Genomic DNA, 13,155 nt, shown 5'->3' with positions numbered 1-13,155 from the left:
TTAACTCTAGCTTTTAAGACATATGCATATCTATTTTGCAAATTGACCCAAGTTTTATTTGCAGTTTTAGACCTTAGTACATGCTCAATGGACTCATCTGACAAAGTAGCAATCAACAAACTCAAGAGAGCAAGATCCACAGATTCGCATTCCAAGAATGCATTAGAAATTGTATTAGTGACTCCTTGATCAGGACTAATGACAAACTTTGCTAGACACTTAACAGATCCATCAAAATGACCAAACAACTTATACCATTTGAGTATAGAGGTAAACTAAAACACCCACTTTGCAAAATTCTTATCATTCAACTTTATTGTCAACATGCCTAAAAGGCTTTCAAATTTCATAGATGGTGATGACATTGTTTCAATCTTTATCACAAAAACTTCAAGAATCTTTAACCAAGAAATATAGTAACCAACTATCGCACTCAATACTTCCCAAGAACTGAAAGAAATTAATCAAGAAAGCTAAACCAACAACTGAATCAAGAAATGGCTTTGTGCCCACAACAAACTTTAACTAAGCAATCAAAGATGACTTCGTGCCCACTAAAACATTCCAAGAATCAAGAATTAACTAACAATGGCTTCGTGCCTCCAGTTAGAAAAATTTTCACAACTATTCTAAAACACTAAAACAAAGACTACTTAGAACAACTGAAATCACAAATCATACAGATGTTGAAGAAATACCCATAAAAACTCTTACAACGAAATCAGATCAGGGAGAATTTGGAATATTTCACCTGAAGTTTCCAGAAATATCACCAGTATTTCGAAACCTAGAACACCATTAATGCAGCAGGAAGAGATCACCAGATGCAAAATCGAGAAATACAGTAGACCATCAAACCTCACAGCATAATTGCTGGCTCGATACCATCTTAACAACTATGAATTGAAGAAGAATTGAACTATGCTAATGAAGAAAGGAAACATAAAATGCAGAAAGAAGTCGAATAAAAAGATGAAAGGAAGAGAGAGAAATTGAATATTCTTGTGCATATTGCTTTGTAACGGTAATGAGCTATTGCACATAGGCTGCTATATATAGCATTTCTTACAATTGATGACTTAGCACTCTCTCTCATTCCAGCTCACTTAACAAGCTAACTAACTTTTAACAACTCAACTAACTTGTAACAAACTATAGCTGACATGGCATGAAGGTACATACTAAGCTATCATACATCCTCAGTCATTACCATGTTTGCCCTATCCACGTGAATTTTTTTTTCTATTATTTTCTTTAAATAAAACTTAGAATTTCATAGCAAAGATATGGTAGAGATGTACAAAGAGATAAATTCTTTTTTCTTGTGCTTCCCTCTAGCCGTTAGCATCCCAAGTGTAAGACATAGAGGCAATAGTCAAGTTAATTCCAAACTATAGTTGGCCGTTTTGCAACTAGTAGTGAAAGGGGAGGAAGCTTGTTTGTTAAGTATGGAGCTATCACTAATGGGCTCAACGGAGAATTAATGGTAATTTTTTTTTTTTTTTTTTTTTTTGAAAATCATAATATACTTCACCATAAGGGTTTAAATTTGAATTTTTTTTTTTTTCACGGAGTTTACCTTCCAACTATCCTATTATCACAAAGGCCATTTATCCAATTAGGTCTAAATTTCATCTTGAATTAAAATGCAAATGTGATTGGTGCTACATCATTTGGTGCAAAAGGTTAGTGTGCCTAGCATTATTTAGAATACATAGGTTTTGGGATGGATAAATTAGCGGGCTTGAACATGTATAAAATACGTTGGGCCAGCTTAACCATTTTGAGCACTATTTAGTACATCATACACCAAACAAATGGGTGTGTACTATTTATCCTGTTCGATCTCTTATACGAGCTGCTAACGAGGCTTGAAACTTGAAATGATACATTGTACTATATTTAGTCTAATGGTATCCCTCCCTTTAATTGTTAATAGGAAGCCTTAGAGTCGACTCCCTTAGATAAAAAATTATATATACTAAAAGCTAGTTGAATCCGGCACTGTTCAGCAATAGTAAAAGGGCGAAAATGCCCTTGATTTCTTCTCTGCTTGCCGTGCTGTTTTCACTTTTCTACAGTCAAAAGTCGGTTTTACCCATTTGATCCACGCGTTGATCATCACTGGGTTCTCTCTTTCGACTGGGTTGCTTGCTTTACCTTCCACTTTCACTTTTCGTGTTCAACATCTTTCATTTTCCCTTTCTTCTTCTTTTCTCCTCTCTCTCTCTCTCTCTCTCTCTCTCTCCGTCTGTGTTTGCCTTTTTTCATCTCTCTATCTCTTTTGTTTCGATTCCGATCTGATCATTTGCGAGTGATCAGTATTGGCAGTCGCAAGGACGTAGTGGATCTGCTGTAAGAGTTATACTCTGTACAATAGTTATGAACTACAGTTTGTGTTTTGATGGTCGTGATTCATGTTAAACGATCTTGGTGATTGGATCTTTTAAATTGGATTTTTGTGGTTTTGAATTTGTGGGTTTTTTAGGGATTTCTGGATTTTTTTAACTTTTCAGTGTTGGGGATTTTTGTCCCTTTCGAACTAGCCCTCCCTCGCTCTTAATTTCCTCCCCTTCACCAATCATCTGAAACCAATGATACTCAGAGCTCCCCATCACCGAACTACATTCGAAAACCTTCTGGAGCAACTTCTCCTCACCAAGCAGCCACTGTGCTCCAGATCTTTCCAATTGAAATTCCTCTTCTTCACCCTTTCATGTTGAATTTCACATCAACATTGGATTCGAGTTTTCCGACGATTCTGTCAACACCCACCATGAAGGTTAGTCTAAAAGGATTCTTATCTTATAGTTGTATTGCATATTTAAATTTGTTTCGAATTTGTGATTTAATAAAATTAGGCTTTAGAAAAAATTTCATGATTTTGTCTAATTGAATTTAAGGATTAAAACTTTTTTCATTAATGTTCTGGGTTTGTTGGGGGGATGGGGGTTTTGAATGTGATGTACAGAACTTGGTTGCATGGACTACACCCCAGAGATTAGCCATCGGGTGCTGGTTGAATTGGATGAACACAGAAAGGAATTAGAGAAGACAAAGTTTGTTCATGATACTTTGAGCATCCGATAGTTTTCTACTTTGGTTAATTGGTCAAATTTTATTTAGGTCCTAGAAAGATTGGGAGGTTTATGAGATATGTATTTGTGCAGGATGAAGCCTTGGATGCTTTAGCAATTGAGGACAAGAAAAGGCAATATGCTGCTGCGGAGAACTATCTAGAAGATGTATTGCATTCAGCTCTAGCCACTTCAGAGTAATGTACCACTAGACTTTTGTTATATGATTGTGTATGTAGAACTATGTAGTTTTGTTTGCATTATTAAAGAACTGGTAGGTCAAACTCCAAAAGGGTATTAACAAGGCTTACTTGATTTAGTGAATGTGAAAGTTTTGAGTTTTGAAGAAGCAGAGGAGAAGAGCTGTTTACCAAACAACATTATCCATGTATTAGGATGTTCATTCCTTTGTACCAAAAAAGAAATTACGAAAGTTGCTACTTCTCTCTTAGTGATTAAGTTTGAGTTGGATGCTTAATTTTATGCTATTAGTGTGTTGGCTCTTCTATAATTGTATTTCCCATGGTTGACTGTCATTCATGTTTTATGGTTCTCCATCAGATGTTTTTGTGTCTAGAGTCTAGACTCTAAACATGATGGTACCTCAATACAATAAGCTTGGTTATTAAATATAATTGTCAGAAGACCTATTGGAAGAGTTCTTTGTCATTATAATTTCTTTCGTTTAATATAAAGTTATAAATTTATAGCCTTCAAATTCTGAGATAAGTGGAAAATGAATTTAAGGGTAGCAGTAGACTATTCAATGCATTTAATACATATATTATATGCATTGTTTATGTTGTAGGATCCAAGATAACTGCAAAAGTACATAGAACCATACTATGGTCGCATCTTTCTAACTTATGTCATTTTCTGTTGGTTTCTTCCTTGCTTTGGGAATTAGGACTTAGCATCCGTGAAGCACATGCCTTCTCGACAACCGATGGCTACTCTTTAGATGTATTTGTGGTGGATGGATGGATGGTCTATTGAGGTAGTTTTCTTTAACTATGTAACGTGTTTATCTTCATTCACTGTGTATTGGGTTTTGTTTTCCAATTACAGGAGTTCTTTTATCTTTGTTGTATCTTTTGTCAATAATTTTAGTTGTTTTCATAATTCCATGCTTTAATCATTAGTCAGTGGATTTTACCTCTTTAATTTCTCTGATAATGGGGATGGTTTCGATGACATCTTCCGAGGATACCAATAAGCAAAGCCAGTTAATTTGATCAAATTGGGTGTGAAAAATCAAATTTTGGTTGTGGTTGAGGTAAAAATGAACAGAGAGTGACAGAACACACACGCATTCTCTTCTATGGACGTTTCCTAACTCCAAATGCTTTTATGCGTATTTTAGTCCTTGCTAATTGAGATTTGTGGTTTATCTTCCCTGCACTTTATATTTTGTACTCTTTTTTTTTTTTTTTCAAAATCTAATGAAGCAACCAGAAAACCCAACTATTCAGACTTTCAAAATTCAATAATTAGTATAGAAAATAAGAAACAACTAACCTTTTCTATATGAAACCTCAATAGCATGTTCCTAGCATGTGAACCTCAATTTTGCTTGCAACTATTAGAAGGCTAAGAGTTAAAGGAATTCAAGTTTCATATAAAACCATTAAGTCTCTCTATCTCCCTCTCTCTCTCTCTGTGTTGCTCTGTTACATCTGTCTACTTTGCTTATTACTTACCTTTCTCTTTTCCCTTATCAATAAAATTTTACTAATTGCAATTGTTAAATGTTTCCAGGGTGAGAAAGGGATCACCGATTTGAAATCAGCACTTCAAGTAAACATAAGAAAGAGATTTTTTTTTGCACAAAGTTGAAAAGGATTTAGCAGCTGTGACAGACTAATTTTTGGAAACGTAGACGAGCATATTCACCTAGGGTGAATGGACTCTCCTGCTTTTGCTTTTTCTTTTGCTTCTCTTTTCATACCTGTGTGATTTCAAATCTCCCTATGCCTATAGTTGGGATATTATGTCCAATGAGCTTATAATTCGAAAGTTCCCAATATTTGGTCTCTGGATAATTGAATCTGGAAGCATTATACATGTTTGTATTTGAATAAAATTGTAGCAATTGTAAGTGATATAATTCATGTCCTTGGAAGAGATCTTATTATAGTTTTTACAAAGCTTTGGGACAGATTCACTTTTTCATATCATGTGGGGTATTTGGAAAACCTATACTTGGAAGTGACCATTTTATGGTTTTTCACAAAGATTTTGGACATTAATATCACTTTCGCATATGGTTCTTTACTAATAAGAATCTGTATTGTAGGGTATTTGATAAGCATCACAATGGATTCATTTGACATTTAATCTCTCATCTTTTGTTTCTTATTGAACATATATATGTAAATAAATTTTCGTATGGATGTAAATAGATTTTAATATATTTCACATGTTTAACACAATTTTAAAATCCGCGGCATCGCGCGGGCTCAGTTGCTAGTTCAATACTAAATTACGGTTGGTTTATTGTTTGGCTTAGTACAAATTTTAATCCTCTAATGTTATATCAAAACTGCCATATATCGATTGCGTATTAAGGTAAAAGTTTTACACTGCACGTCTAAATTAACCTTTTTATCAACAAAATTCTACTCATAAGATCCGATGAGGGTATTCTACTCTATAGGGAGGGGATTGGGTTGGGCTATAGAATGATTCAATTATTAACTAGGTATCGAACGCAACAAAAATATAAGAGTCATCATCATCCATGTAAGGTAAACCTTATATCTCTCACATACAAGTGAAAATGAATACTACTAGACTACAGTACTAGTTCATGTCCAAAGTAAGTGTTGAATATACTTAAAAAATTGTTGAGTTCAAATAGTAGATAAAAGAACACAACAACTAAAAGATGGTCTCAACAAACTAATTCGTATAGTGGAGATTAAATGCCAGGATCAGTTGTAAATAAAATTAGGGAGCTGATTTTCAACTTAGTTCCATATTAATAAATCAAAACGCTACCATAATGATAATTAATGCCATGTCAATCGTCTCAAAGCCTTATACAATTTAGGGGTGGGCAACAGCCGGACCAAAATTAGAGAGATATGACCGAACTAATTTGGAAATAAAACAGGGCGGGAGATGCAAACCCGATTGGTGTCCGGATCAAGACATCGGTATCCTTTAAATTGAGAGTTGCAACCTACAAAAACATATTCTTTGGTACGAGGTTCCAGTTTGTCAGTAGTATAAGCACCTAAGTGCGAGTCACACACACAACTAAACGTACGAAGGGAGGACAAATTGGGATGATGACCAAACAACCGAAAATAGAGACTAGACCAACCAAACACTGAGGAGGGGAGAATATCAATTATAAAGACAATGGTAAGAGCGATTTCAACCCAAAGGGAGGGTGTGAGATTGGCAGTGTTTAGAAGGAGAGGAGTGACAGTGGAGATGTGTCGGTGTTTGCGTTCGGCTAGGTCATTTTGTTCAGGAGTGTGGGACATGAGACATGGTGAACAATCCTAGTGTTATACAAAAAGTTTTAAAGGAACTATTCATGTATTATGTACCACCATCCATTTGCAAAAATCTAATCGAGGAACTAAATATATTACATGTCATATTATATAGGGATTCCAAGTGCATGAAAACTTCCAATTTGGCCCACATAGGGAAAATCCAAGAGTAACAGCTATAATCACCTGTAAATAAGACACAATAATGAAAACCGGAAATAGACGGAGTAGAGGACATCCAAACATCAGAATGAATCAAATAAAACGAAAGCAGTGCAATACTTTATTGGAATAAAAAAGTAATTTGTGCGACTTAGAGAGTGCACATGGCTTACAAAACGTCTTATTTAATTGAGACCTAGAAACTAAACACGACTTAGATAAAACTTTAGAAGACAGATGACCAAGGCGGGAGTGCCACGAGGAGGAAGAGACAACATGGAAAGTAGACTGACAGGATGGAGACACATAATAAAGATGACCTTCACAACAACCTTGAAACAACAAAGAACTAGTGTAAAAGTCAAAGGTCACTTGACCAAAATGATGAATAGTAACTGCAACAGAATTTTCTTTAGTAAACTAAGAAGGAGAGAAGATTTTTTTTATGAGAATGAACATATAAGACATTATTTAACTTGAACTAATGAGAACCTAAAGTAATAGAAAAAGACCCACTGTGAGTGATAGGAAGAGAAACCTCTGTCACCAACGAGAACATATTCGTTACCATTGTAGGAAAATGGGTCATTGAGAATAGTTTCCTTGTTGATTATGTGGTGAGTGGCCCCCATATCAAAGTGCTAGGTAGGGTTATTAGCAGCACCATGGGAAGGCATGGTAGCCCACAAAAGGAGGAGCAGGGCAGTGCAGGGAAGCAAAGATGTGATGGGCAGGAGAGTTGCAAAAATTACACCACAAATCAAGATGTGCATTGAGAATACCAGATTCCCCATTGGTTAGGCTGCCAACCATCGCGGCCACCACCACAGCCTCCACCACAACTGCCTCGACCTCAGCCATATGGACACTGATTGAAACCATCACGCCTCTGGTTCATGTGATGTGGTTGTTGTTGCAGCTGCAGAGCAGCTTTAGGTTATCAGGATCGTGGACTTGAAAGGCAATAGATTGCTGTTATCGTTGGGAAAGTAAGCCCGCTGCTGCTGTCCACGTTGCAGCCTTTGGGCCCTGGCCTGTTGGGCCTGAACTGCAGCCATGCTACAAGGAACGGCATTAAGAAGCGCATGGGTCGCTGGCTCTACTTTTGTTTAGGCCTTAAATATCATGAGGCAAGAACGCAAGTCGAGTCTGGCAAATAATGAGAATTAGTTACAGCGGCGACAAATATTGAGTAATCTGGACCAAGACCTTTAAAGACAAAGCTCACTAAATTATTATTAGAGACGGATTCATTAATAATAGCAAGAGAGTCATGGAGAAACTTAGCATGTTGAAGGTAGTTTGATATGGAATGGGAGCCCTTCATAAGTGATTGTAGTTGAAACTGGAGATTGGTGGCATTAGCAAGCGAAGCTTGAGAAAAATATGCATGGATACATTTACAGATGACCCTAGAGGAGTTGTTACCAATAGTGAGTGAAAAATAGGCTCAGAAAGGGTGGCAGCCAAATAGCTAACAACCGTTTGATCAGTTTGAAACCACGTAGCAAAAGCCGAATTCGGTGTAGCAGACTCATTATCAGAGGAAGAAAGAGTGGTGGCAGGGGCCGGATTAGTGCTATCCACGTAGCCAAATAAATTGTAACCAAGCAGAAACAGCTTCATTTGACCACAAATGAGGTAGTTGGGATTGGTGAGTTTCAGAAAGTGAGCAACATTAGGACTGGAGTGAGAGGGTCAAATGTTGGAAGAGGAGGAAGAAGCTTGAGTGCCCATATGTGAAAGAAAGATGAAGGGTTACAATAAAAAGGGAAACTTTTTGGAAAAAAATAACTTGGGGGAGGGCTAGGGTTTGAGAAAGAAGGAGAATGGTAGGGTTTGATCAAGAAAGGGAAACCTAAACAAGTGATATCATGTAGAATTGTAATTGTATTGCTTACATTGATCCCACAAAAATACAAATATATACAAGTCAAGTGACTTGGAGTACAAGTAAACCTAAACCTACAGGGATTTACAGAACCTAGCCCATGAGAATCTTATTTGGATTCTCCTACACGAACAATTTTTATTTTTTTTATTTTTTATTTTTTTATTTTGTAGTTGACTTCGTGTTGGGCTTGTTCCTTAAATCCATCTAGAGGAGCTCGTCCTCATCAGGTCATTGTCGTCGCGAGTTGGGAGGGACCTCGAGTTGAGAGGAGATTATGGTGCATGGTGGTCGGAGTAGGGAGAGAGAGCTTGAGTTAGGAGAGAGAAGTGAGAGATGGAAACGGAGGAGGTAGCTTGATTGAGTTAGGAGCCAGAGAAAGGGATGAAATTACTGCAATTCGAGTAGTTAAGACTCAAAGAATGTGTGAAACTGGGGTGAGAATCAAAAGGGATGAAATTACTGCAATTCGAGTCGTTAAGACTCAAAGAATGTGTGAAACTGGGGTGAGAATCAAACGGTGGAGATTTAGTTAACGAGTGTCGCTATCCGTCCCGTCCTGTTGTGTCTTTAATTATTTGAACCTACCTCATATCCGTTTCAAACTGCTTGAATCTGGCTTGACCAGCAGTTTCAGGACCCGTTTGCCTAACCTTGATGCAACTTTATTCTTAGCACATGCGTAGACAGATTAAGGCTTAATAATTTGAATAGTGGTCAGCTTTCTTTCAAAGTTTAGGTACGTCGTATTTCAACCAACAAACAAAACATGAATAAGACCAACAGCAGATTACAAGTTGCACCGCGCGGCTCAGATACCTTTGTCCCTTTCACAATATTTTACTATCAGAATTATGGACATATGAATGGACCGACACGTGTCCACGACAAGTGGGTGGGGCCCCCCCAGTCTCTTTCGTCCTTTAAGACGTTTTGTTTACAATTTTTACTTCCGGATGCTTCGAAACACGAATAGAATAATGCAGCATCATGAGATTAATCGCGAGGTCTAGAAGGTGGGTACGTGTCCGCTATCGATTTGCCCAGGCATGTTATTAAATCATTTTTCGTGTGGTCGTAGGTGATGTGGTAGATGCTATTGCTGTCCCGACGTGTCTCTAGTCTCGAGACTCCGCACACTCGTCGGCTTGCCTCACCATAGTAGAGGTGGATTGTTGCATTCTCATTTCTATATTTTTTTTATGCCCTCTTATTTATATGATTACGATTAAACTATATCAATATTTTATATTCTTATTATTTTTTGTTTTATTATTTCTATAAAAAATTATTATAAAATGTTGACGTGGTTTTACCGTGACCACACATCACAGGAGGACATGAGAAGAGTATTGAAATGGAAGGGCAAACAATCCACCTCTATCAACCATGTGGGATTTTTTTCTGTTTGTAAATTTTAACAAAATAATAGGATATGCATATTTGAACCAAAAAAAAAAATTTGATATACATTAAATTTTTATTTAGAATATAAGAGGAGACTGTTTGTATCACAATCCCATTTTCACGGTTTAGGTAGCTTTCATTTTGCACGTTGCTATTGCGAGAATCAATTTTGCTTGATTTTTCTCTAGCTACTAAGATGTTTCAATTCATCAGGTTGTCTATTTGTCTGCCTATAGATTAAGCAGCAGTTCGAAAGGTTAGCTTATTTGGGAATAATATCAACTAGGGGTTATTACTCATTTTTGTACTTGCTATTTTATTTTTCAATTATTTCTTTAATTAAAATAAAAAAGAATAGATAGTAAGAATTCTCTTATCCCTTTTGGAAGTCTATCATCTCATAATTATTTATGGTTGTTTATGTCTCTAACATGATCACTTGATAAATTGTGACATCCCACATCGCCCAGGGGACTGATCCTTAAATGTATATTCCCATCTCTACCTAGCACGAGGCCTTTTGGGAGCTCACTGGCTTCGGGTTCCGTAGGAACTCCGAAGTTAAGCGAGAGGGGGGCTTGAGCAATCCCATGATGGGTGACCCACTGGGAAGTTGCTCGTGAGTTCCCAAAAACAAAACCGTGAGGGAATGGTAAGCCCAAAGCGGACAATATCGTGCTACGGTGGTGGAGCGGGCCGGGGAAGTGATCCGCCCCGGACCGAGATGTGACAATTTGGTATCAGAGCCTAACCCTGGCCACGTGTGTGCCGACGAGGACGTCGGGCCCCTAAGGGGGGTGGATTGTGACATCCCACATCGCCCAGGGGACTGATCCTTAAATGTATATTATCATCTCTACCTAGCACGAGGCCTTTTGGGAGCTCACTGGCTTCGGGTTCCGTAGGAACTCCGAAGTTAAGCGAGAGGGGGGCTTGAGCAATCCCATGATGGGTGACCCACTGGGAAGTTGCTCGTGAGTTCCCAAGAACAAAACCGTGAGGGAATGGTAAGCCCAAAGCGGACAATATCGTGCTACGGTGGTGGAGCGGGCCAGGGAAGTGATCCGCCCCGGACCGGGATGTGACATAAATTGTGGAGGAAAGTAGGACAAAATAGTCGATACTGCTGGAAGGATTCCTCTTTGGATTAGGTACCATAGCTGATTTTCTTGTGATCGGTTTAGTCGTTATTTTCTTTTATGGTTCGTATTCCGGATTAGGCTCATCCCTCTAATAAACTGAGTTGTAGACATGAAAGCATAATCCGAAGTAGACAAGGAAATAGGGATAAGTCATGTTGAGTTCTTAATAATTATAATATTTTTCTTACAGGTTTATTTTATCATAACCCTTTTTTAGATTTGTTACGTAACATAGTGGTAGTGGACAAATAAGTAGTCACTTTATTGAGCAATATAGACCTTCTTGAAATTAAATGTCAAAATGATATTTCAAATGACTCACAAATGCTCAAGATGGAGCAATTTTTGGAACATCATCATGTATTACGGTTTTACTTAAGGTGTTATTATTGACACTTCCAAAATTGTATTGTACACTCCGTATGAATGTGTTTGCTTTCTAAGTATAGAAAACATAGAGTGCTTATCAGATTTTTGGAGTGTCAATAACTCTATAAACTATAACATATATATTTGGTTTCTATACTATGATACTCTATAAGTGAGACATGTCATCCATGTCTTCTACACATTAAAATACATAGAATTATACATTTTATGTGACAAGTGTTCTTGTAAATGTTTCTCCCTTTATTGTAAATGTGAGGTCTTAGGGTTGACCCCCTTGTATGACACATTAGATACTAAATTATGACTCATCCATTGTGTGGGTTAGTTAAATGTTGAGCCTAATGTATATAATTGCGTTTTAAGGTAAAAATTGGCATTGCTCATCCAAAATAAGTGGAAAAATTGTTGACTTCAAATAGAATTTTCATATAGATAAATACACAACAACTAAAATATCTCCTCAAGAAACTGATTTATATGGTGAGATTAAATGCTACGATAAGTTGTAAAATTTGATTCATATAGTGAGGCCAAGGCTTCGTTTGGTGAAAATAATAAAAAAGTGTTTGGTGAAAATAAAATATATTCTGTTTATTTTTAAAAAATAGTATTCAAACAACAGCTTTTAAAAACATCATGTAAATTGCTTTCAAAAATTGGTTTTATAAAAAAAAAAAAAAACATTTACACTATGTTTGGATGAAGAAATTTAAGATTACTAAGGAATTTTAAAATGACAGGATTTTATTTTTTAGTATTTGTGAATTTTCTTATTTGGTTAACCTAAAAGAATAATGGAATTGAATACAGAATTTGTTATTTTTAAACTCTCAATCATAGAAATTGGGAAATAACACCTATTTATATGGAATTTAAACTTAGGAATTGGAGATCTCAAATTCCAAGTTTTTTTTTTTTCCGAAATTCTAAATTAATATGTTTATCAATCCAAACAAGGGAATTAGTGTATGTCAATTTATAAATTCTAACTTTTATTCAAATTTCAAGTGTATTTCTCTCATCCAAACATAATGTTAATGAATATTTTTAATTTATTTAATACAATCATTAATATTTAAAAATGACCGTATTTGTTCAAAAAAGAAATGACATTATTTATTCTTCTACATGTATATTACCCATTGGATAACAAAATGACTACCACCACTTCCCACTGCAACCACTAACCTTATATACCACCACCGCCACTGCCACCACCTCCCATCACCTCCCACCACAACCACCAACCTTATAGCACCACCACCGTCGATCATCAGATTTTGTCGAGAAGAAAATCAAAGCTACTTTGAAATTAGGAGTTGAATTAATAGTTTAATCGATATTTTTGTAACACCCTCTCAAGTCGGAGCATGAATGCTAGGTTGATTCAGACCCATCTTGAAATGGCTCCAAACCAAACTGAAATCCATTGATAACAGCAAGATTCGAACACATATTTAAAAAAGCTTAATACATGAATTGTTAGAAATTTTGGTTTCAACGTCGACATACTGAACCATTTCAAACAATGCCAACCTCTAATAATAAGCATCAGAATTCAATAGAGTAACTTATATGAA

The 13,155-nt window shown here is 36.5% G+C and overlaps 1 long non-coding RNA gene across 2 annotated transcripts; it reads left to right on the top strand.

Moving 5' to 3' along the window:
- Positions 1 to 2,202: 2,202 nt before the first annotated feature.
- LOC103956159 lies at positions 2,203 to 5,201 on the top strand. 2 transcript variants are annotated; one of them, XR_007258256.1, is made up of 4 exons: positions 2,203 to 2,355; positions 3,171 to 3,274; positions 3,985 to 4,074; positions 4,836 to 5,201. It is a non-coding gene; the product is annotated as an uncharacterized LOC103956159 (long non-coding RNA). The 2 variants fall into 2 exon arrangements; XR_668443.2 differs by having other exon boundaries at positions 2,204 to 2,782.
- The last annotated feature ends 7,954 nt before the right edge of the window (positions 5,202 to 13,155 follow it).

This window comes from the organism of the source record quoted next, unplaced genomic scaffold (genome assembly GCF_019419815.1).
Source record: "Pyrus x bretschneideri cultivar Hongxiangsu unplaced genomic scaffold, Pyrus_bretschneideri_v1 Contig2, whole genome shotgun sequence".
NCBI classification, from domain to species: Eukaryota; Viridiplantae; Streptophyta; class Magnoliopsida; order Rosales; family Rosaceae; genus Pyrus; species Pyrus x bretschneideri.
Note: the sequence above shows the minus strand (reverse complement) of the source record. Positions and strands in the feature narration are given on the sequence as shown.